This window comes from Carettochelys insculpta, chromosome 8 (assembly GCF_033958435.1).
Source record: "Carettochelys insculpta isolate YL-2023 chromosome 8, ASM3395843v1, whole genome shotgun sequence".
Lineage (NCBI taxonomy): Eukaryota > Metazoa > Chordata > Testudines > Carettochelyidae > Carettochelys > Carettochelys insculpta.
In genome coordinates this window covers 28,970,903-28,993,849 of record NC_134144.1, presented here as the reverse complement: position 1 = coordinate 28,993,849, position 22,947 = coordinate 28,970,903, and the positions used below count along the sequence as shown (strand labels likewise).

Sequence of the window (22,947 nt, the reverse complement as noted above, 5' to 3'; positions counted from 1 at the left end):
TCATTTGACAGACGGGCAAGCTGTGGTATTGGGCAGGGGTGAGCGAAGTTAGGGGCAGGTCCCCTTGGGAGGTGTGAAATTTCATAATTTCTTTCCATCCCATTGACCTACACTCTTACCATTCTCACTAAATTCTATAGTAGATCTGAAATTACACAAGTTGTAGAAGGACCTCAAAGCCCAGGAACAGCCCATTTAATTTTTCTTTTCTTCCTCTTTTTACAGACTCTCCACCTCACCAAGAAATTCTGTCCAACCAAAGAACTATGGGTGCTTCACAGTCCAGGAGAAATTACCAGCACCTACTGAAATGGTAAAGAGACAACTGGTTTCAGTTCCTTGCAGTTGCAAAAGATGGCTCAATGTGGAGAATGGGGGAAAAAAAGTTTTGATTGAGCTGTTTCATCAGAGCCAAGTGTGAAAATACAATATTAGTTACATTAGTTTCTTTCTACTGTGGTTTACAAAAATGGTGACATGGTTCCAAATGAGACATGATGGGAACTTTCTTTGCTTATCAGGAATGACGCAACAATGTCAAAATTCCCACAAAGCTCATGGATTTTGTTATGCCCCTCCCTTTAAAAAGTAAGCAATCAGTTTCTATTCTCAATAGCTATAAGAAAATCGAGGAATGAATATTTGTCACTTTATTGCCTTTCTAGAATAGCCATCGTCACGTGATGTCCAGCTCAGAATACCAATGTAGCAATGATACTATCACATTATAAGCATGCTGTCTAATCTATTTTGTCTTAAACATACATTAGCAATAGAGTCAGAGGTATGTGTCTATTAGTTAGAATTGGTAGTCAAGTGAGCCAGGGTCTGCTACTGGCTGTTCTCGAGTCACCATTTAATCTTGGCTCTTGTCCTTCTGTTAGTCCTTTTGTAAAATGTGGACTATTCTTATTTTTTGAAGGATTAATACACTAATGTTTGTAAAATGTTTGATATCTTCAAGTAGAAGGTAATATGCAAATGAATGGAGGAAACAGCCACCCACATTGTGTTCCTCTAGACTGTCATAAGAATCTTCACAACTGTAAAAATTTACTGTATTGTGTAATGGAATGAGAAGCACTATGACACCATTGACATCAGCAAAACATTTTGTTAGCACGCCCATCAAATGACCACCAGAGCAAATCACATGGTAACCTCTGACCTGAAACTCAACTCCATTAGTAAATGGAGCACCAGTGAGCACTGTTTGCAAGTCAGTGTATCCAGTTCTGTTCATATCATCTTTGCTGATTGTCTTAGGTAGACTATAAATAAAGTTCTCAGGAGATCCTAGAGGATAAATAAAGTTCTCAGAGGGTGCAACACAGACAGCTCAATGCCACGCCTTTCCTCTGGCACAGAAGGTGCACTGGGGGCATGTTGGAAGTGTGCTGTGCTCTGAGACTGAGACTACAGCCAGCCCAGAGAAGCAGGGAAACACATAGGTCGCATAAAGGTATTTACACATCAAGAACAGTGCCAGAAAATGATGTGCAACATGAAACAATACAGAGCAATACTTATGGAATTTACCGCACTGCACGTAAGGCAGCTCCTTTAGCCCCTGATATTGTCAAGACTAGTATTTAGTCATGGGTATTTTTAGTAAAAATCCTGGACAGATCACAGGCACTAAACAAAAAGTCATGGCCAGTGACCTGTCAATGTGAATTATAAATCCCTCTGACTATTTTGTAGGTGCTGATGGGGAGGGAGGTGATCTGGGCTGCCACTGCTGCTGCTCGAGACAACCTAGGGTCCTGCACCTGCTGCTCAGGGTACAGGGGAGGGATGTCAAGGAACCCACCAGTGCTCCAGAGCTGGGGCCAGCTGCTTGGGGCCACCTGAGCAGTGGCCAGACTGGCACTTGGGTGGCTCTGGGGCTAGCTGCACCTACTACTGCAGAAGTCACAGTGGTCCCGGAAATTCATGGTATCCAAGACTTCAACAACCTCCACAAAAAACTTGTAACCTTAGGTATGACTCAGCTGGTAGAAGAAATTATAGAATCCACTAAGTCCTATTATCTACATTATTGCTAATAGCTTTCTGCTGTAGAGATGCCATCTAGTGTTATAAACAGGATGTTCAGACTTAAACACGTAATATCTTTCTGAAATATGCACTTGATGAACTATGCTCCAATCCGACCTGTGTTTGTAAGCCTCTTCCATGCTACGGTTTGGATACTGAGCACTTTCAACAACAGTTTGTTAGATGTAAACAATTCTAACCCCACAGCATGATTCACCACCAACAGAGTTGTTAAGTGTGATTTACTCTTGGGGGCGTGGAGCAAAGAAAAAGAAAACCGCAAAAAATGATGGATTACATTATAGAGAAAGCAGACTGCTTTACCTAGTGCAGACACCTGGAAAGAAGCGTGTGTTTCAGCCACCTCAGAAATGTAATCCGTGAGGTCTTTGCTGTGCACTTTAACAGAGTGTGTAATCACACACTGCCCCACAGTCTTGTTAAGAGTTCCCTGACTAGGTTCATATTTTGACAGCTTTTGAACACTAACATCATTACCTATTCTCCAAGTACAACTGCATCTGAATTTCCTTTCTTAAAAGGTGCAAATTATGGTTTCAGTGTGGCCTGTTAGAGGTGCAAATGAGCACCACATAGGCAAAATGGAAGTTTAGGAATACATGGACCAATATCCTGTTGAAAGATTTTTTGGTGGGGGAGGGGGATTTGAGGAGAGGAGGTTAAAAGTGGGAAGCATATGTGTGAATTTTTCTGGGAGTGTGAAGTTCTGCCTTTGCACAGCCTGAGAACTTGGTAATTAGGATTCTGGAGACAGCAGAAATCTAAAGAATGTGGGGGCAGTCCACTGAAACACAGATTATTAGGTTCTGGGAACTAAAATGCTTTGAGTGCTGCACAGATATCAGCCAAAGGTTTCTATTTCTACTTAGGGAAAATATTTTCTGACTGTACATTGCTTAAGGTTCTTTTGGATGAATTCTTCTCAGCTACTTTGGTTTATCTGATTTCTTTGTTTAAAAAAAGGAGAGGGTGATGAGGGAACATTACACATACACAAAAATCCTTAATACTTTTCAGCCGTGTCTACACGCGCACGCTACTTCGAAGTAGCGGCACTAACTTCGAAATAGCACCCGTCACGGCTACACGTGTTGGGCACTATTTCGATGTTAACATCGACGTTAGGCGGCGAGATGTCAAAGCCACTAACCCCATGAGGGGATGGGAATAGCGCCCTACTTGGACGTTCAACGTTGAAGTAGGGAACATGTAGTCGTTGCGCGTCCCACAACTTCGAAATTGCGGGGTCCTCCAAGGCAGCCATCAGCTGAGGGGTTGAGAGATGCTCTCTCCAGCCCCTCAGCTCAATAAAGGTCCCCACCCCCTCCCTTTCTGTGCAGGAAGCTGAGAGAGCATGCAGGCAGCAGCAATAACACGCAGCTCGCCTGCACGCTCTTCTTCAGCCACCCAGACCCCCAAAGGACCACATGGCCGCCCGGCAGCCCCCCCCAGCGCCCTCAGGGAACCCCTCCGAAGGGGAGCCAGGGGAGCCAGGGCAGGAGCCAGGCTGGAAAGCGGCAGCGGGGCCCCTCCTGGATGGAGGCTGAGCTTCGGGACCTGCCGGGGCTCTGGAGCGAGGAGGAGGTGATCCAGGTAATGGGGAGCAAGAGGCGGAAGGTGGATGCGTTCGCTCGGCTGGCCGAGGGCCTGGCTGCCCGGGGTCACCCTGCCCGCACTCTGGACCATGTCTGGAGTAAAGTGAAGGAGCTGCGGCAGGGTTACGCCCGGGCCTGGGATGCGGCCGGCCAATCTGGGGCCGCCCCCGTCACTTGTCCCTTTTACAGGGAGCTAAGGGACATCCTGGGCCCCTGGCACACCTCCTCCCCTCCGGCCATGCTTGACACCTCGGCTGAGAAGCCCCAGCAGGCCCCGGAGACGGACTCCGCTCCGGAGGCAAGCCCCGCACCCCGGGGGCCCCCCCTGGAGCCCACCCCCGGGGCGCCGGAGCAGGAGGAGGAGGAGGAGGGGGACTCCTCCTCCACCGACACCGGGCTCCAGATCCTCCTGCCATCCCGGAGCAGCAGCCGGGCGTCCGCCCCCCGGGTGTCCCCCGACCGTGGGAGTGGACCTACAGGTATGTACCCCCCCCGGTGTACACCCCCGGGGTTGAGGGGCGGGGGTAATAGATATGTGGCCAGGGCCCTCCACATGCCCAGATGACCATGGCCCCAAGGACAGCAGTGGCATGTCCCTCACAGGAGTGCATCAGCCCCTGCCCCCCCGCCCAGCACGACAGTGCCATGCCCCATCCCCGGGGCAGGGGGGAGCGGAACCTCTAGGGTCCCCTGGGAAGAAGGGGTGGGACACCCAGCAGCAGCAGCAGCAGCATATGATGGAGTTGGGGGAGTGCAAATGCGAGACTCAGGCTAGAAGCGAGCAACAAGCTGAACAGCTCCCAGTGGCTAAGGATGATCCTGGGGCTACAACTGGCAGGTTACACCTCTGCCCTGAACAAAGAGGAGGGAGGAGCCGAGCTGGGTTTGAATCGGGGGCCGCAGTTAGAGGCTAGGGGAAGGGAGAGCTAGAAGGCTGCCTGCCTGAGAAGGGGGAAAGCTACAACCCCAGAGGGGCACCCCTCGGGGTCTTCTCCCCAGGACGGGTTGGAAGGACTGTCTCTGACTGCTGTACTGTCGCTTCTGGGAGAAACTGGGCATCTGTTGCCTAAGAAACCTCTCCTGTCAGACCTGCTGAGTGAAGTGAGAGTCACTCCCGCCAGGGGACGGGGTGCAGTGCAGGGGGACCCTTGAACCCCATCACAGCAGCATCTCCTGGGCATGGGGAACCTGCAGCAGAGGGGTGGGGGGACAAGGGCCACGGCTCGGGGCCCACACTAATGGCTGTCTCCACTCTTCTTCCCCGACTCCTGTGTTCCGCAGCTGCACCATTGGAAGGACCGGAGAGCACCGGCAAGGCTTCAGTGGTCCCAGAAAGCCCTCCGGGGCCATCGCTCCAGGCCAGCCCCTCGGCGGAGGACCGACTGGCCCGACAGCGGGCAAGACGGCGGACCCAGCAGCAGCAGCCGCCAGCGACAGACCCCCAGCTGCTGGCCCTCCACCGCCGGCAGGTGGAGGTCGCGGAGCAGTGGCTGCGGGTGGAGCAAGGCCTCCTCCACCTGCAGGAGCGGGCGCTGGCCTGGCGCCAAGAGGCATGGGGGGCCTACATGGAGACATTCAACCGCATAGCGGATTACCTGGCCCCCTGTGCAGTGCCGGCCGCCGCTGCACCCGCCCTGCCTGCTCCATCCGCTGCGCCACCCGCTGCTCCTGTCACCGCGCCGTCCGCCGTCGCCCCGCCACCCGCCACCGAGGGCCATTCCGCCGAGGGAGACCTGGGGCCAGCTGACACTCGCTGGCCGTATCTTCCGGTCCACCCAGCCCCCAGCCAGCCCCGGCCAGGGCTGCGGCCGAGGTGGGGATCCCGGCCGCCCACCCCCAGTGCTGGACTATAGGGGCGTGGGGCCCAGGACGTGGCCCCCCCCGTATATATTCCCGCCATTGTTTTGTTGTTCTGCCTTGTATATAGTTTGTATTTATTTATTTGTGACCCCTGTTTTCACAGTCTGATGCTTCCCCCCCCATGTAAATAGTTCTCCCCTTCCTTGTTATCCCTGTTTTTTTTTGTTAATATATACATACATGGCTACGTCTACACGTGCACCCAACTTCGAAATAGCTTATTTCGATGTTGCAACATCGAAATAGGCTATTTCGATGAATAACGTCTACACGTCCTCCAGGGCTGGCAACGTCGATGTTCAACTTCGACGTTGCTCAGCCCAACATCGAAATAGGCACAGCGAGGGAACGTCTACACGCCAAAGTAGCACACATCAAAATAAGGGAGCCAGGCACAGCTGCAGACAGGGTCACGGGGCGGACTCAACAGCAAGTCGCTCCCTTAAAGGGCCCCTCCCAGACACACTTTCATTAAACAGTGCAAGATACACAGAGCCAACAACTAGTTGCAGACCCTGTATATGCAGCACGGACCCCCAGCTGCAGCAGCAGCAGCCAGAAGCCCTGGGCTAAGGGCTGCTGCCCACGGTGACCACAGAGCCCCGCAAGGGCTGGAGAGAGAGTATCTCTCAACCCCCCAGCTGATGGCCGCCATGGAGGACCCCGCTATTTCGATGTTGCGGGACGCGGATCGTCTACACGTCCCTACTTCGATGTTGAACGTCGAAGTAGGGCGCTATTCCCATCCCCTCATGGGGTTAGCGACTTCGACGTCTCGCCGCCTAACGTCGATTTCAACTTCGAAATAGCGCCCAACACGTGTATACGTGACGGGCGCTATTTCGAAGTTACTGCCGCTACTTCGAAGTAGCGTGCACGTGTAGACGCAGCTCATATGTAATATTAAGTTACTTAGAAGTTCCTTTAGTTATTATTAGTAAGAAAAGAGTTGCAGTAAAGAAGTTTGATTTCACAAACAAGTGTCTGCTTTTATTTGTCCAAGAAAAGTGGGGGTGGGGGTGTGCTGTTGGGTGCTCTGTGGTGTGGGCGTAGGGGTAGGGAGTGATGTGGAGGATGTGGGGGTGCAGTGGGGGGCCTGGCAGTGTTCACCCCGCAGCCTCATCAAAGTGGGCCCGTAGGGCCTCCCGGACCCGGGTCCCTTCGGGGTCAACCTGGCGACTGGGGGCAGCGGGTGGCTGCACATCAGCCCTGCTGGCCTCCACAGCCCAGCCCTGAAAGAAGGCCTCCCCCTAGCTGTCCACCAGATTGTGTAGGGCACTGCACGCACCCACAATCTGGGGGATGTTGGTGGGGCCCACATCCAGGCGGGTGAGGAGACACCTCCAGCGCCCTTTAAGGCGGCCAAATGAGCGCTCCACCACCTGGCGTGCGCTGGTAGAAGCGCTTCTGGCTGGCAGAGAGATGGCCCATGTACGGGTGCATGAGCCAGGGCCAGAGGGGGTATGCCGCATCTGCGATGACGCAGAGGGGCATGGTAGTGTCCCCCAGAGGGATCTCCCGCTGGGGGATGTAGGTCCCCGCCTCCAGCCGGCGGCACAGGCCCGAGTTCCGGAAAACCCGGGAGTCGTGGGTGCTGCCAGGCCAGCCCACATAAATGTCCTGGAAATGGCCCCGGCTGTCCACCAAGGCCTGGAGGACCACTGAGTGGTAGCCCTTCCGGTTGATGTAGCGTCCTCCACTGTGCTCCGGGGCGCGGATGGGGATGTGAGTCCCATCCAGAGCCCCGAAGCAATTGGGGAAGCCCACGGTGGCAAAGCCCGCGATGGTGGCATCTGGGTCCCCCAGACTCACGAGCCGGTGGAGAAGCATGGCGTTGATGGCGCAGACGACCTGCAGGGGAAGCACATGGGAGAGCACCAATGAGGGGTGAGCAGGGTGTGTGTGGCCCTCCCCTCCCCTCCCCTCCCCTGCCCTCCCCTGCCATGGCCCCCCTACCCTGCCAGGGCTGCCTCCCCTGCCTCCCCCCGTGGGTCCTCTTACCTCCATGAGGACAGCCCCGATGGTGGCCTTGCCGATGCCAAACTGCTGCCCCATGGATTGGTAGCTGTCTGGAGTGGCCAGCTTCCAGACAGTGATGCCGACCCATTTCTCCACAGGGAAGGCACGCCGCATGGCGGTGTCCTGGTGCCTGAGTGCCGGGGTGAGCCACTGGCATAGCTCCAGAAATGTCTGCCGGCTTATCCGAAAGTTCCTGAGCCAGCGGTCGTCGTCCCACTCCCCACGCACCAGCCGCTCCCACCAGTCGGTGCTGGTGGGGTAGCTCCACAGCCGGTGGCGTATGAGGCGGCGGGGGGGTCGGGGTGCTGCAGGGTTGGGGGTTGCGTCCTCCTCCCCTGCAGGCATCTCCTCCTCTGTGGCAAGGAGGTGCTCAGCTGCCTCCTGCATGGCATCGAGCAGGTCGAGCACTGCTCCTGCAGGGGCGGCTGGGTGGACCTCTGGCTGCTGCTGCTGCTGCTGGGGGTCCATGATGACTGCGTCACCCGAGGTGTGCGTGCCTATGGCTCTGCAAACCGTGTGCTGTGCAGGCTGAGTGTGTCTGGGAATGGCCCTTTAAGGGAGCGGCTAGCTGTTGCCCCAGAAGTGCTAGTCCACCCTGTGACTCTGTCTGCAGCTGTGCCTGGCACCCTTATTTCGATGTGTGCTACTTTGGCATGTAGACGTTCCCTCGCTGCGCCTATTTCGATGTGGTGCTGTGCAACGTCGATGTTGAACATCGACGTTGCCAGCCCTGGAGGACGTGTAGACGTTATTCATCGAAATTGCCTATTTCGATGTCGCTACATCGAAATAAGCTACTTCGATGTAGGCTTCACGTGTGGACGTAGCTTTCATGTGCTGTGGGATATTTCCCTAAAATGGCAAGTTGGTGTTTGTGGTTTAGATGTGGACTAAATGATTTGTCAGGATCCACTGGAGTGTATTCATACTGTGGTCAGAGTACCCCAGGCCAGTCCATTGGAGACTTGTTCAGGATAACAAGATGAAATAATGCATACGTCTGTGTCACAGTGCTGGTTACAGCCAAATGAGGTCCTCGCAGTAAAGTAGGTGAAAGCACTGCCTGACTGTTGCAGAACTTGCTTTGACTTTTCATTCTTAGCACTTCAGACGAATGATCTTGAACTCTGCTCAGACAATACTTCTGTTAGCAAACAGAAAACCACTTTCTTAACCACAGAATTATCATCAACTCTTTAACATAAACAGCCTTAAAGCAAAAAATAGATAAATCATTATCATCCTGATAATGAAAGTCCCTGTCCTATGAGCAGGGGAGAGGAGCAAAAAAAAGGGTTCACATTCAAGCTGCGTCTACACGTGCACGCTACTTCGAAGTAGCGGCACCAACTTCGAAACAGCGCCCGTCGCGTCTACACGCGTCAGGTGCTATTTCGAAGTTAACTTCGACGTTAGGCGGCGAGACGTCGAAGTCGCTAACCTCATGAGGAGATAGGAATAGCGCCCTACTTCGACGTTCAACGTCGAAGTAGGGACCGTGTAGACGATCCGCGTCCCGCAACGTCGAAATTGCTGGGTCCTCCATGGCGGCCATCAGCTGGGGGGTTGAGAGATGCTCTCTCTCCAGCCCCTGCGGGGCTCTGTGGTCACCGTGGGCAGCAGCCCTTAGCCCAGGGCTTCTGGCTGCTTCTGCGGCAGCTGGGAATCTATGCTGCAGGCACAGGGTCTGCAACCAGTTGTCAGCTCTGTGTATCTTGTGTTGTTTAGTGCAACTGTGTCTGGGAGGGGCCCTTTAAGGGAGCGGCTTGCTGTTGAGTCCGCCCTGTAACCCTGTCTGCAGCTGTGCCTGGCATCCCTATTTCGATGTGTGCTACTTTGACGTGTAGACGTTCCCTCGCTGCGCCTATTTCGATGTTGGGCTGAGCAACGTCGAAGTTGAACATCGACGTTGCCGGCCCTGGAGGACGTGTAGACGTTATTCATCGAAATAGACTATTTCGATATCGAAATAAGCTATTTCGATGTTGGCTGCACGTGTAGACGTAGCCTCAGTGTCACATTTCTTTAGGTATTATTTTACCAACAGCAGAAAAGAAGTTTAGGTGCTCAACCCTCTGCATTATTGTGACTTCAGTTTTTTCCTGTCCTGCATCACCCTGATTTGTGTTGAATTTGTGCATTCCAGTTTGCACATTTGGTGGCAAACAATGAACCTAATATTATATAACATTATCTGTTACACCCCCTTATTTATTTATTTATTTATTGGTCTTTTGGCCAGCAACTCTCCAGGCTTTGTCTTAATTGAGAAATGAAAAAAAATTTCTTAGTTCTGAAGGAGAACAATACACTACTCTACAGGGAGAGTTTGCCGTACTCTGAGGTAACTCACAAATAGCTGAACTGCATCACTCAAATCTGGACAAAACGTGCCACGGTTATGGATTATGTTCGCTGCTAGATCTGGAAAGAGCTTGGCTGAATTGCAGCATAAGAGAATTTTTTAAAAAGTCACTTCAGTGTGTTCATCTGCCAAGATTTTTGTCAGAGCCCTGTGAAGCTCCCCTTGTGACATCAAAATGACAGGCCTGGGGTTGCTGCTGTGACAAACAGCACAGGAAATGGCAAAATCTCATTGAAGCACATGCAGCCTATTCTTCAAAGACAAAAGCTGCAGTTTTTGAATCATCTGTATAAAGTCATGAGTGTGAAAAAAGTGAATATTGTATTTAAGGTTTCTCCCATATTTGACATAAATACCTAATACTTACAGCTACTTTAATTTAAAACAGATTTCAGTTTCTGTCATATTCACTTACCATCATATGGCTGTAAAAATGCAGCATTATGTGTTTTTGACCTGCTAATTCAGCCTTTCCAAATTCTGCCCCCTCAACAATAACAGCAAAAGTGTAACCCCACCCACCACCATTTCACTCACCTATCTCAAAGATTAAGAACCACAGCAGCTTACTGGGACCCATCAGCTATCATTAAGCCCAAGCAATTCTTTTTCTCTTTACAAAGCTAAGTAAAGAGTTCATCATAAAAACAATACACAGCAATGAAACAGACATTAGGACGTCAATATTATATACATATTGCATGCTACATACTTAGCATTAATGCGGGTAAATATCTCGCCTAATATGAAGTGACAGAAAAGAAACAGAATCATAGAACTGGAATGGACCATGAGAGGAGATCACGTCCAGTCCCTTGTACTTCTGGCAAGCCTTTGCACCATCCATTCTAGACCACCCCGGCAGATGCTGGTGTAACCTGCTCTTAAAAATCTTCAGTGATGGCAATTCCCCAGCCTCCCCGGGCAACTTATTCCATTGCTTAACCACTATGCCAGGAAGTTTTTCGTAATATTCAACCTGCATCTCCCCAGTTGCACTTTAATCCTATATTGAGTTTTGTCCTATCATCAGAGGCTAAGGAGAATAATTTTTCTTCCTCCTTCTTTTAGGTATGTGAAAAATATTATCATGTCCCCTCTCAGCCTCCTCTTTCCAAACTTACTGCATATACACAGACCCGTTGACAAGAAGGGCAAAGGGGGCAAATGCCCCTGGGCCCTTTGCAACACCACACCAGAACTGCAGCGTGCATCAGTGATGGTGGGGTGAGCCCCAGAGCCGCGTTCCAGATGGTAGTGAGGGGCGAATTCCCTAGGGCCCATCTCTTCCGCCTTTGGTCTCTCCCCTTTCAGGTCACAGAGCTGCCCCCTACCTTGCCACAGGGCTCATGGCAGGTATCAGTGCCACTGCATATACATATGGCATGTGTGGAGTAGTCAACTTAGACACACATAGTAGGAGTGCTCTTTTATATTTTTTTTCCTTTTTGCATTTATTTACTTTTAAATCTGGAATATACAGAAGTTAGATGTGAGCAGGATAATTTAGTGTTCTGTTAATGGAAAACAATTCTCTATAGCTGATTGGAAATGCAAATGACACACAGATTTAAATATCTTGTGCCTCATTTGCATATTCCCATGTAATCTGGCTTCTGCGAGAGCCATTTCCAGAAGCCAAAACAGTCGTGTGTACGGGGCTCCTTCAAAATGAAACCCCACTTTCAAAAGCACCTTTCTTCCTAATTTTTTTCCGGAAGAAGGATGCTTTTGAAAGGGGGGTTTCCTTTCAAAGGAACCCCTTCCACAAAGCTGCTTTGGCTTCCAGAAATGGCTTTTCCGGAAGCCAGATCACATGGGTTATGCACATAAGGCACCAGCTATTTAAATTTGCACCTCATTTGCATTTCCAATTGGCCACATTTGCATGCCCCTTCCATAAGGGAGGGGCCGTGTAGATGCAGCTTATGTGAGTAGCATTGATATCCTTTAAAAGAAAACTGACAGAACAAATTCTGCCATGTTCTCCAATTTAGAAACTGGAGTTCAATTTTTTTTTAATCTTACTTAGGTAAGTTCTGAAAGCACCTTGGAACGCGCATTTACTTACATCAGGTTACAGAGTATCATGTAACATAATGCAGTCAGACATATCCAGATGTAATAGAATGCATGTCACAACGTATTAAATATGTAAAGACATTTCATTTTTATTTTCATAGGTAAACATGTAAATATTTAGAGGTAGTTAAGAAACGTCTTTTGCTACATATCCAAAATGCCTATTAATGCTGAAGTTGAAGCTAGCCTAGTGTGAAGGTAGGCTGCCAAATATAGGTGGAGTCTGTAGCATCTGTTTTATATAGTAAAAACTTTAGAAGAATAAATTACTATTTTCAAATCTACCCCCTTCCAAACATTAAGGCTGCGTTTACACTTGCATTCCTCTTTTGAAAAAGGCACGCAAGTGAGGGAAATCAAAAATGCAAGTAGGGCACAGATTTACATATCTGGCACCTCATCTGCATATTCTTTCAAAAGAACTTCTTTTGAAAAAAAAGCAGTGTAGGTGTGGCTCTTTTGAAAGTAAACCCCATCATCGAAGGAACCCTTCTTATGTAAATCTGCACCTCATTTGCATTTTCAATTTTCCTCATTTGCATGCCCCTTTAGAAAGAGGAATGCAATTGTAGGCACAGGCTATGTCTGTTTTTAACTTCAGTCCCATGAGATTACTAATGTGAAAAGGGTTTATATCTGCATGATCAGCAACCAAATAACACAGACCACAAAAGAGTTATATCAGAATAACTTTTTCCTTAGTTCTGTTTCTGACTCTTGAAATTACTTTTTGTGAACTCCCAACCTACATTCAAACTAAGAGCAAAAGTAGAATTGGGTATGACCTGTACTTGAAGCTTTAGACCCATCTCTAACTAACAGTTACCTAAAGGGAGGACTTTAAAGGAAAGGCATGATAGTCTCTCATTTAAAAATAGAAATGAACCCAAAACAAAGTGCCATGTATGAACACCCCCACATTTTTATGATGATTATTGATTTTAAGTACAAACAACATAAACCTTCCTATGCTTATCTAATGGGTGGAGTCATTTTATTTGTTGATCAGTAAAATGTATCAAGAACTTATACACTTGTTTGTAAGTTTTCCCTCAGTTTTGGAGCAAGAGAATGTAAGTGTTGAAAGAATGATTTATCACACAAAACTTTGAGGTTCACACAATCAGTCGAGGGTTAAATTTGGAAATAATGGCAAGTGAAAGGATTAGAAAACTGGCAATATTTGTTCTTAATCAGATAGTTGTTCTCAAGCAGAATCCTGTGGGAAAACTGTCCCCATCCCAGCATTGTCTCTGCCTCTGACGACTCTGAAGCTATCAATATTTTTCTTCCAGTTTCACACTGAGAGTTCCCACACATCACTGTATTCTTAAGACAAATAATAGAGACAGTCACATTTTTAGACAAGGACTAACATTCACATTCTAGACAGAGCCACACTGACTCTGTCATACAACTTTCCCCTGCTGTTGGTATGAACAACAGGAAGTGTCAAGGGGGCACAGCTCCATCCATGAGGTTGAAAAAAAAATTCCAGAAGATTCAGGTCTGATGTCAAAAAATACAGCTGTTTTTCTTAAACGAGAAAATAATGCCTTGGAGAAAAGTGAGCACTTTTTCAGCTATTTGAAGAGCTGTATTTCCTTCACTGTAAGTGATAAGGACTTTTGAAACTGCATTTTTACTCCAACAAACTGTGTCTAGTACTAGACCATGATTCAGAGTTCCATGTTTTACAGTTTTTTTCTTTGCTTCAAAGCCAATAGTTTAAACTGAAGATAATGAACCATCCTTCCAATGGTGTTGTATTTATTTACACCAGCTGAGGCTTTGGGCCCATTTCAAATCTCCAATCATTGATTTATTTATTGCCTTCCATATTTTCCTTTAGGTCACTAGCTACAGATTGTTGGAATATTTCTAAACCAATAAAAATTCCTGTGGTTTGCCTCTTGGTGCTTTTTGCCTGTGGAGAAGATTCTTCTGAGATGTTTGAAAGTGGCTTTTGAAAACTATTCATTATAAACCAGGTAAGAGTTGAAATACAGTAGTCAAAGTTACAAGGATACAAAATTAGCATAAGATATTTCTGTAAAGAAAGTTAATTTCATGTGATGTTAGATGTAAATTAAGGTTGTGATCCAGTACTCTTGACAGTAACTTTATGCATGTAACGATTACTACTGAGTCCAGTGGGATTACTTACATGTGCAAATTCTCATGTGTATGAATGTTTGCAGGATCAGAGCCCAAAATGTGTAGTTTTTTGCGGTGAAAATGCTTCAGTGTAGATAAGTGGCACCCGTTATTCAGCCAGTTTAAGACAGAGTTGTATAAAATCCCCCAAATCTCCTATTATTATAATTATCTTGGACATCTCAGTTACACAGTCATTTCACCAAAGGAAGAACTTTCACCAAAGTCATGAAGGCAAGGAGTTTTGCTCCTCATTAGTTTAAATTAGCTTTCATAAGAACTTCAGTGCCAGGAATGTAGTGTCTTGTTACAATATTATTTAACATGACACAATCCTTTACATGTTCAAAGTGACACTCGTGTGCTTAGTAATGCAGCTGCTGTGGATGTGACTGGACAATGCAGAGCAAAATCTCCATGCAGCTCTTAATAAAACATTCAGAATGCATGACCACTAATGTCACAGATTGAAATTCAGAGCTGCTGGAAGTGTTATTGGAAGTTTGAAGGTAAATTGGTAGAAGCAATCACATTACCGTCTATAGGGGTAAGGCACAATTTAAAAAAGTGGGGGATGGGCGAGTTACTGCCTCACGCATCATCTCTGAATGGAGAAGCTGCCAGGAAAGCCCCATCTCAGTGAGAGGGAGGTAGTTTCCCCAGGCTGAGCCTCTGCCCTGGGAGTAGGAGAGTGGTCTTTGCCTTGGGAACAGTGAACAGGTAGTCATGCCAGGGCCGTGTGCAAAGCAAGCAGTGGGAAGCACTGGCAGTTCCAGTAGCAGGGCAGAACTGGGAGAAGAAGGAAACTCAGCCCAGACCCAGCCACCTGGCTGCCTCCTCTACTTCTGCACAACATGGACATATGGTGAGGACTGCCACAAGGGAGAGCTATTGCCTCCTCGTGGCTGAGCGTCCAAGCCAGGCAGTGTGAGGACTTGCCCACCCCCCAGGGCTCTGTAGGGCAAAATCTGCAGCTGTCTCTCTGGATGGCCTGGAACACTCAGCTTTCGCTAAATCAGAGGCAGAAATCTGGAGGAGGAGAGGTATGTGACCCTGCATCCTCCCTCTTCCCCATCCGTCGCCTCTGGTGGAAGTGAGTTTAAACTGGTGTAAGTTATCTACTCAAAGGGTGGAAGGAAGTTGTCTATTAAGCAAAACAGTTTCAAAAGAGGTGTGAGAAAAGAGGTGGGGCCCCCCAAATGATAATTTCTAAAAATGTTTGCACTTATCCCTGCTTTTAGAGCAACAACAAAACAGGGTAAGAACGTAAACCATGTGCTTCAGTCCATTAAACCACAAAGGTTCAGCAGAGAAAACAAGTTTGTTGACTTAAAAAGTGGTTACTCTAGTTCTCAGTATTGTGCTTCCAAAATCGCAGAGAAAATCAGTTAGAAAATCATAACTTACATTAACGTAACTGTGTGAAAGGAAGCCCTACTCTCAACTTACAGGCGTTTCTGTTAACAATTCTTAAAAGCTGGGGTCTGCTCTGCTCAGGGACCCAGAAGAGACAACTGAAGGATACGCAAGAGAGAAGGGTCAGGAAGGACTCTGCTCAGCCTGATATGCAGCGAGACAAACATCACTCTCAAAACAGGGGTGAGATCAGATGAGGGGGAAAGGAGCATTTCAGGACTTTGTTACACCCAAAGATTTTTAACTCTTTGAGGCTTAACGAACAGAGTCGTTGTGGTTTATTCACATGAAGTTACACCGATAAGTCTGTCTCTTGCTACCTTGCCCTGGCCTGCCCTTCATCCAGAAAGGATGAACTAGAAGCCCAGAAAGCACACAAGCTACCTCGATCTCTGGGAAAACTTTGTTTATAATGGGTGGGGGCACTCAGGAGACCTCAAGCAATTTTGGAGTCTCCAGCTGGTGCACAGAGGCACCCCACGCCCCTCACCATTACGCAGAAATTTATGGTCACAGAGCTAGACACAGCAACTAGACTATGCTACCCAGATCCTGTCTGGCTTGGAACCACCTAGTTGGGACCCAGCAATTGAATTCACTTGCAACAGACTTGTAACCATAGAGTGGGATACTGGGCCTGGTCGCAACAACCATCATAGTTTTATTTCTTCGCTATCTGCATTTGCATAGCTTTCCTCTTACATGTCACATCTACTTTCCTGTGGCATCTTGGCAAACAAGTTCGCAAAGCAGAGCTCTGACTCACTGAGCTCTGGGTCTGTCCTCTTGTAGCTGACATACGTTTTTGTGCATACATTTCTGATGAGCTTCTGTGTGCTCAGGGTCGCAAGGAAAGACACATAATGTTCATTTGAACTGACAGAGGCTATGAAAAGGTTGATATGCTACTGTGCTGCTGAATGACTGCGATGTCATGTAGGATTTTAACTTGGAAGATTTTATCATCGTTTAAAAAAGCTGGTTTTCGGAGACATGGCATAACATTAAGAAAGGACATTGCGTTGCACATTTGTGAGAATGTGACAGGGAAGGTGTCAAGAGTTCACTGACAACTGATGTGACCCTTATGGATAGACCCAGTGTACAATCTGTTACTCTCTGCCGGCAGCCAGCCCAACCCTGTGATTGTTTCTCTTCCTCTAACTCAGCTCTCTCGCCTGTTCACATTTTAGTTCCACCCTTTTCTGGATAACAGGATCCCACAAAGAAAAGTCCCGATCTCCTTACAAAAAGCCCTTAGACCATAACCCTTGTTCCTGGGGCTTCCAACCCTCCACCCAGTGCTTTCTGTGAGCCTTGTCCCATTCTAAAGTCCTCACGTCATCTTAGCAGTGGCTGGCAGGGGACCCCAGGCCCTTCTCCTCCATTGGGTTCCAGTCCACAGAACCGAAGATATGCAATCAGAGTTCATTGCACCAGTCTTATTGTTGATTTCTCTTTAAACTTCTCCCTACCCAGCTTCTGTCATGCCTTCTCTCTCACCACACCCTCTCTTTGTACAGTCTTGTTTCAGAACCAGGGAACACTCCTGGTATCCCCTAACAAACTCTCAAGCCACAAAATATAAATATAAATCCATCTCTACACTCCTTGGGCTTTACCTTCATGTTCCTCTACTGAATGCTTCTCCAGGGTCTCTCCTACTGTCAGACTTTCTACTTCCAGAGAATGACTGCAGCATTTTTTCAACTCCCTCTGCAGCCCCCTTCTACTCCACAGGTTCTTTCTCTGTATTAACGATGCAACAACTCTCACAGCTGAAGCCAATTTTTAAATGTGCCCCCCCCACCCCCAAGTGCTGCCAGGTAGCATAATTGGCCTCTCAGGCCCACATTAACCATTTCAGAGCCTGTACACAAGCCACACAAGAAAAAAGGACCAATGAGCCTATACCAGCACTGAGAGCTAATAGTCTGTCCAGAATAGGCAGGAAGGAACAGAAAGTTGGTGGGAAATGATCTCCCCATCTCCTCCCACTGTACCTCTTCCCCTAAACTGCAAAGGGGACTGAACATCGTACTCTGTTGTAGTAAATGGGTCCTATAAATCTACCATAATTGTGAGTTACACTACCAGAATGTGGGTGAAATGTTACAACAACCCATAATCAGGAATGTTGATGGAAAAGATATGAAAATGGGACAGACAGCCTGGATTAGTCCAAACAAAAACCAGCTACTGATGCAAACCAAAGGCAGTTTTGTCATTGTGACAGATAAATAAAGGGAGGACAGAATCAGAAATCAATACACCAAAACTGGTATGTCAAAAATTATGCCTAACTGGCAAACAAAATAACAGGGGGATGGTCTGTTCCATCTTCTGCCCCCTCTTTGGAGTTTTAGAAGGATACTGTGGGAGGCAAAATGTTTGAACAGACCTGTGGAGGTCTCTTGCTCCCAACAGTCCTCTGCTTTGCTCATCTTCAGTGGTAAGTCTCCAAGTAATCCCCACTCACAATTCAACAAGAGTACTAACTTCTTCTTCTCCTTTAAGGAGTGCTTGACAGAATGAGAGATTAATTAATACCCTCTTTCTGAAAAATGAACCTAAATAAGTTTTGTTAAAGTTTTGTTTACATAACCACCTCATTTCAAAATGCTTTTGTTTAGTTCTTGATTCTCTCTCTTGGGTCTCTAATCCATACATTTCCAAACTCTGGCATTAAATTTCTGTTGTATTGGCCATGAAATTCAGCAGATCATTGCCCTGAGCTGTGTTTAAACATTGAATTCAGTACAATGACAGAGTCATGTTAACACTTTTGACTCTCTGGGCCAACTACAAGCCCCCGTCAAGGTTTAGACAATGGGTCATGATTCCTATGACAGGTTGAATCAGAGAATTCCCTTTTGGGTTGCCCCTGTTGTGCTGATCAGTCTACTGACAACCACATTCTTACTCTCTGGGGATCCCCACCATACTGTCCTGATGGGCCAGACAAGGCACAGAGTTGGGGTCACTTCCTCCTGCAGAGCAACACAGACGCTGAACCAGTTCAGCTCCAGGAGGTCTCATATATAAGGGCACAACACACAGGAAACCAACATCCAAAAGGAACAAAACCCCAAACAAATCTATTTTACTCTTTGTCAAACTTTTGCACAGAGAGAGCCCATAAAGTCAGGTAAACCCTCTTTATCAATGAAAGAGAGAGATATACCGTGGTTGCTCCCAAAGGTAACAATTATATACACTGGGCTTGATAATAAACAAAAGTGTTTTTATTAAGTTAAAAAGTAGGATTTAAGTGGATGTAAGTGAAATCAGTCAGATCAAAGTAATTTACTAAATTAAAATGAAGAAAAAACGCTTAGCTACTTCTAATCCACTAAGTCTATGTCTACACTGCGTACCTACTTCGAAGGGAGAATGGTAAGTAGGGTGTTGCAAGTTTATTAATGAAGTGTTGCACTGCATATGCAGCACTTCATTAAGCAAATTCCAACCCCCCGGCAACTTCAAAGTTTTAAACTTCAAAGTACTGACTCACACTTAGCTGCAGCTAAGGAATAAAGGGACATCAAAGTACTCCAGACACTTTAAAACTTTGAAGTTGCCGTGGGGGGAGGATTTGCTTAATGAAGTGCTGCATATGCAGTGCAACACTTCATTAATAAACTCCCAACACCCTACTTACCATCCTCCCTTTGAAGTAGGGAGGTAGTGTAGACAAGCCCTGAGAAACTTATTTCATGCAAATTCTTAACTTAAACAGCTGTTCTTATCTCAATTAAAAAGTTTCAGAGTTGATGTTTATTCTGGCTTGGTTCTACAGCTTTTCAAAATTTTTTGTTGTCAAGTATCCCCTAAGGTGGGCCAAGCAGTTTTAAAGGCCAGATGAAGGCAATGGACTGATAGCTTAAAGAGACTTTCCCCCAGGGAGGGAACCTTTTTATTCCTTCCCTCCTCTCCCCTCCATGCACACAGTATGGAAAAATACCAGGTTCGAGATGGATCCCAGTACCAAATGGCATGGTCACATATCTTTCTGGGACCAACCACAGTTTGGGCTTATAGGGCAAACAAGGCAATTCACAGGTTGTTGACTTGATCACCAAGCCATCTGGGTTCCAAAGCATCAGTAAGAGCCCTCATTAGCACATTTAGAATTATACACAGTTCCACACTTCTTATTTCTTCACACACAAGAATGGTATATACACAAAAATAGGATATACAGATTTAGCAGATTGTAACTCTAAAATCAATATGCTATATAACCTGTTTTGCATAAAGCATCTTATGCAAAGTTATGCATGTTCATAAGTCAATTTTCATAAAGCATGGGTGACATGACAATTCCCTCTTTGTGCTCCTCAAATCCAATGGTAGCACTCGGCAAAATATCTCTAAGAGCTCCTGAGGGGGTATGTGCACTTCTGCATTATCTCAATAGGGCTCTGTGGCTAGATGCTACAAGAGAACCCCTACTGAGTTATTACTTAATTCATATTTTGAATAGAACTTTACAATCATTCTAAATGATAATCATTTCAAACACAATTGGCCTCCAAAGCTATGGCTATACCACAGCGATCTTTCAGAGGAAGTTCTTCTGGAAGATCTCTTCTGAAAGAACTTCTTTCAAAATATTAAGTCCACGCACAAAAAAGTGGATCAAAAGAATGATCTGCTCTTTCAAAGACGTGTCCACACAGCCCTTGTTCTTTCAAGAGAATGGGCCAGGGATTGAAAAATCATATGCCATGAGGACTGCTGTTTTGAAAAAAAGGGCCTGTGGAGCGTCTACACGTTTTCTTTTGAAAGCTTTCAAAATATGGCACTCTTCTTGAAACAGGAGTGAAAGAGCACTTGCAAAATGAATGCTACATTCTTTTGATTTAACTTCAAAAGAATGTTTTTTGTGTGTAGATGCTCTGCTGGATATTTCAAAAGAGCTCTTTCTTTTGAAAAATATTGAGAAAGAACTTGTTAGTTTACACATGGCTAAACTGTGTATACATTAATGTCTAGGGCCCATGATGCATATAACTATAAAACTGGAATGTCTCTGTTTTGCACATGGCATCTTATGGGCCTGATACAGTATAAACTGCCTTTGAAATCAAGGGAGCTACCTTGATTTATACCAGCTGAGGATCTGGTCCTACGTTTCTAAGAATCCTGTTTTTTGTCAGCCACTACAGCTATCATTTGGTTCTCAGAGATGTTGCAGCTTGTTGCAGGCCAGAGAAAAGACATATCTCCCCCACTGCCCTTGAGTAGAATTAATTTTCAAACTTTCTCCTTATTGCTTTCTTTTAGGTAAAATATGTCATTTCAGACTGAGCATATGTAGTTAGTTTGTGGATATTGGAAAAATATATAAGCATAAAACAAGGAAAGAATCTTGGTCTTTCTGCACCTCCTAAGTAAGCCCAAGAGTGCAGCCCTTGAAGCTAAGAGAAATCAGAATCTTCCTTTCAATGGAATAGTTTCATAGCTGTTATCACAATTGCGGAGAATACACATGGCCACCTCCAGAGCAGAATTTGGGCCCTGGATCGGTGGCTATGCTCCTGCCTGCACCAAAACATCAACAATGCACTGTAGTAACAGTGTGTACTTCCCCTATAAGAGTGCAGTGTAGGACACAAGAGGGTAGACCCCCACTGCAGACTCCCTTCATTGTCTCCCTTTTGTATGCCCCATGGAACCACATTAATTCTGCCAAATCCCACCCTTGCAGAAGGAGGTGCAGGGTTTGCTCCTTGCATTGTATATATACTTGTATACACTTATGCAGTCCCAATATAATATTATTGACAGATGGTATCTTCATTTAGTGTCATTTTTTGTCCATTTATGTCATCTCTGCTGTTTCCTTAACTAAGATTCTTGCTTTAGGTGATTAAAAATACTTCACATGACATTGCACCATTACAAGGCTATCATTTTGCTGAAAGAGAACTGCGATGACAGTGGAAAGCAGTATTTTTAATGTTAGAACCAGCCTTCCTAACCCTATTTATGATCAATGTAACCCTACTGATGGATGTAAATTGCATACTCTTTATTAGAAGTAGGGCTTAATCAGCAGACACATAAGAATTTTCTTAGCACTTATAAGGAAAAAAAAAGAAAGTGTTCTATGTTTAGAAGAGAATTTAGAATTCTTGTTCCAGTTCTGTGGGGATTTTTGTTTGTATTTGTTTCATTTTTGTCCTCTTTAATTGATGAGCTAATAGTTAATACTGCACCTTGTCATTATGAGTTAACACAATATCCTAAGAGGAACATGGAATGAACATGAGAGACAGATTTAAGAATGATCAGTTGGAGTTCACAGGTGATGAGAAATTGTTCAGAGGGTGTCAAAGGAGATGCATGACATCTTGCTATCTTCACAAACGCAGTTTTAAGACAATCTTATTGTAATTAATTATCAATATGGATTTAAAATATTTCAGTTGAAGGATAAGGACCCCTGGTTAAATGACTGTTAAAATTGTATTGTGGATACACAGCAAGTTTCTGGGACCAAGGTGCTGTCAGCTCTATTTACAAATTATAATATGAACACTTATTTCTGTTTTTCTGGCTTATTTTACAGAGTCAACGTGTCAGCAGGAGCAAATGATAATTTGTTAGAAGAACAGAGCAAATGTACCCACACTGAAGATACTTCCTGTAGAGAACTTCTTATATATACACAGAAGGTGAAGTTGACCTGGAAATCTCTGCTGTCAGAGATACATCCCATCTGTTTCTGAAGATTTTCTGGCTTTCATATGCCCTAACTCCATTCCTGGGCCTCTGATCCTGAAATAATCCAGGATACCAGATACAACACAACAAATGTCAGATGGCATATTTATAACTTTCTCCCTTGTAAAATGCATTAAGGGAGAATTTTACAATTTTTTCATATGCTCTCAATTCATTTCAAATTTTTTTTGCAACTTTCCAACTTTCCGCTGGCCTCAAGTCTTTTCTAAGCTACTCACAGAAACACTTTTGAATAAATCTTACATCTTGTTATATTTGTGTTTGAAAATTCTGTTGGTCTTTTGTTTTCTTGGCAGGAATATTCAAATAAAAAGAGTGCTTGCAAAAATAGGCTGAATATTAGAAGACACTACATTTGGAGTTCATAAAAATGAAAAATCCAGCACCAAGAGGACTGCTCTTTTGAAAAAAGAGCCCCTGCAGGATCTACACATTTTTTTTCCAAAAGATTCTTTTGGAAAAAGATGTTCTTACTCAGCCAGGAGCAGAAGAGGGCTGATGGGAAAAGTTCCAGGTTCTTCCAATTTAAAATCAAAAGAACACACTTTGTATGTAGATGCTCTGAAGGATGTTTCAAAAAAAGCCCTGACTTTTTTGAAAAAACTTGGTAGTGTGGACATGTGATTAATATCTCCCAAA

The 22,947-nt window shown here is 46.0% G+C and overlaps 1 long non-coding RNA gene across 1 annotated transcript; it reads left to right on the top strand.

Annotated features, from left to right (window-relative positions):
- The first annotated feature begins 222 nt into the window (after positions 1-222).
- LOC142017256 (uncharacterized) lies at positions 223-22,581 on the top strand. Its single transcript, XR_012646502.1, has 3 exons — positions 223-313; positions 13,835-13,973; positions 22,133-22,581. It is a non-coding gene; the product is annotated as an uncharacterized LOC142017256 (long non-coding RNA).
- Positions 22,582-22,947: the final 366 nt, after the last annotated feature.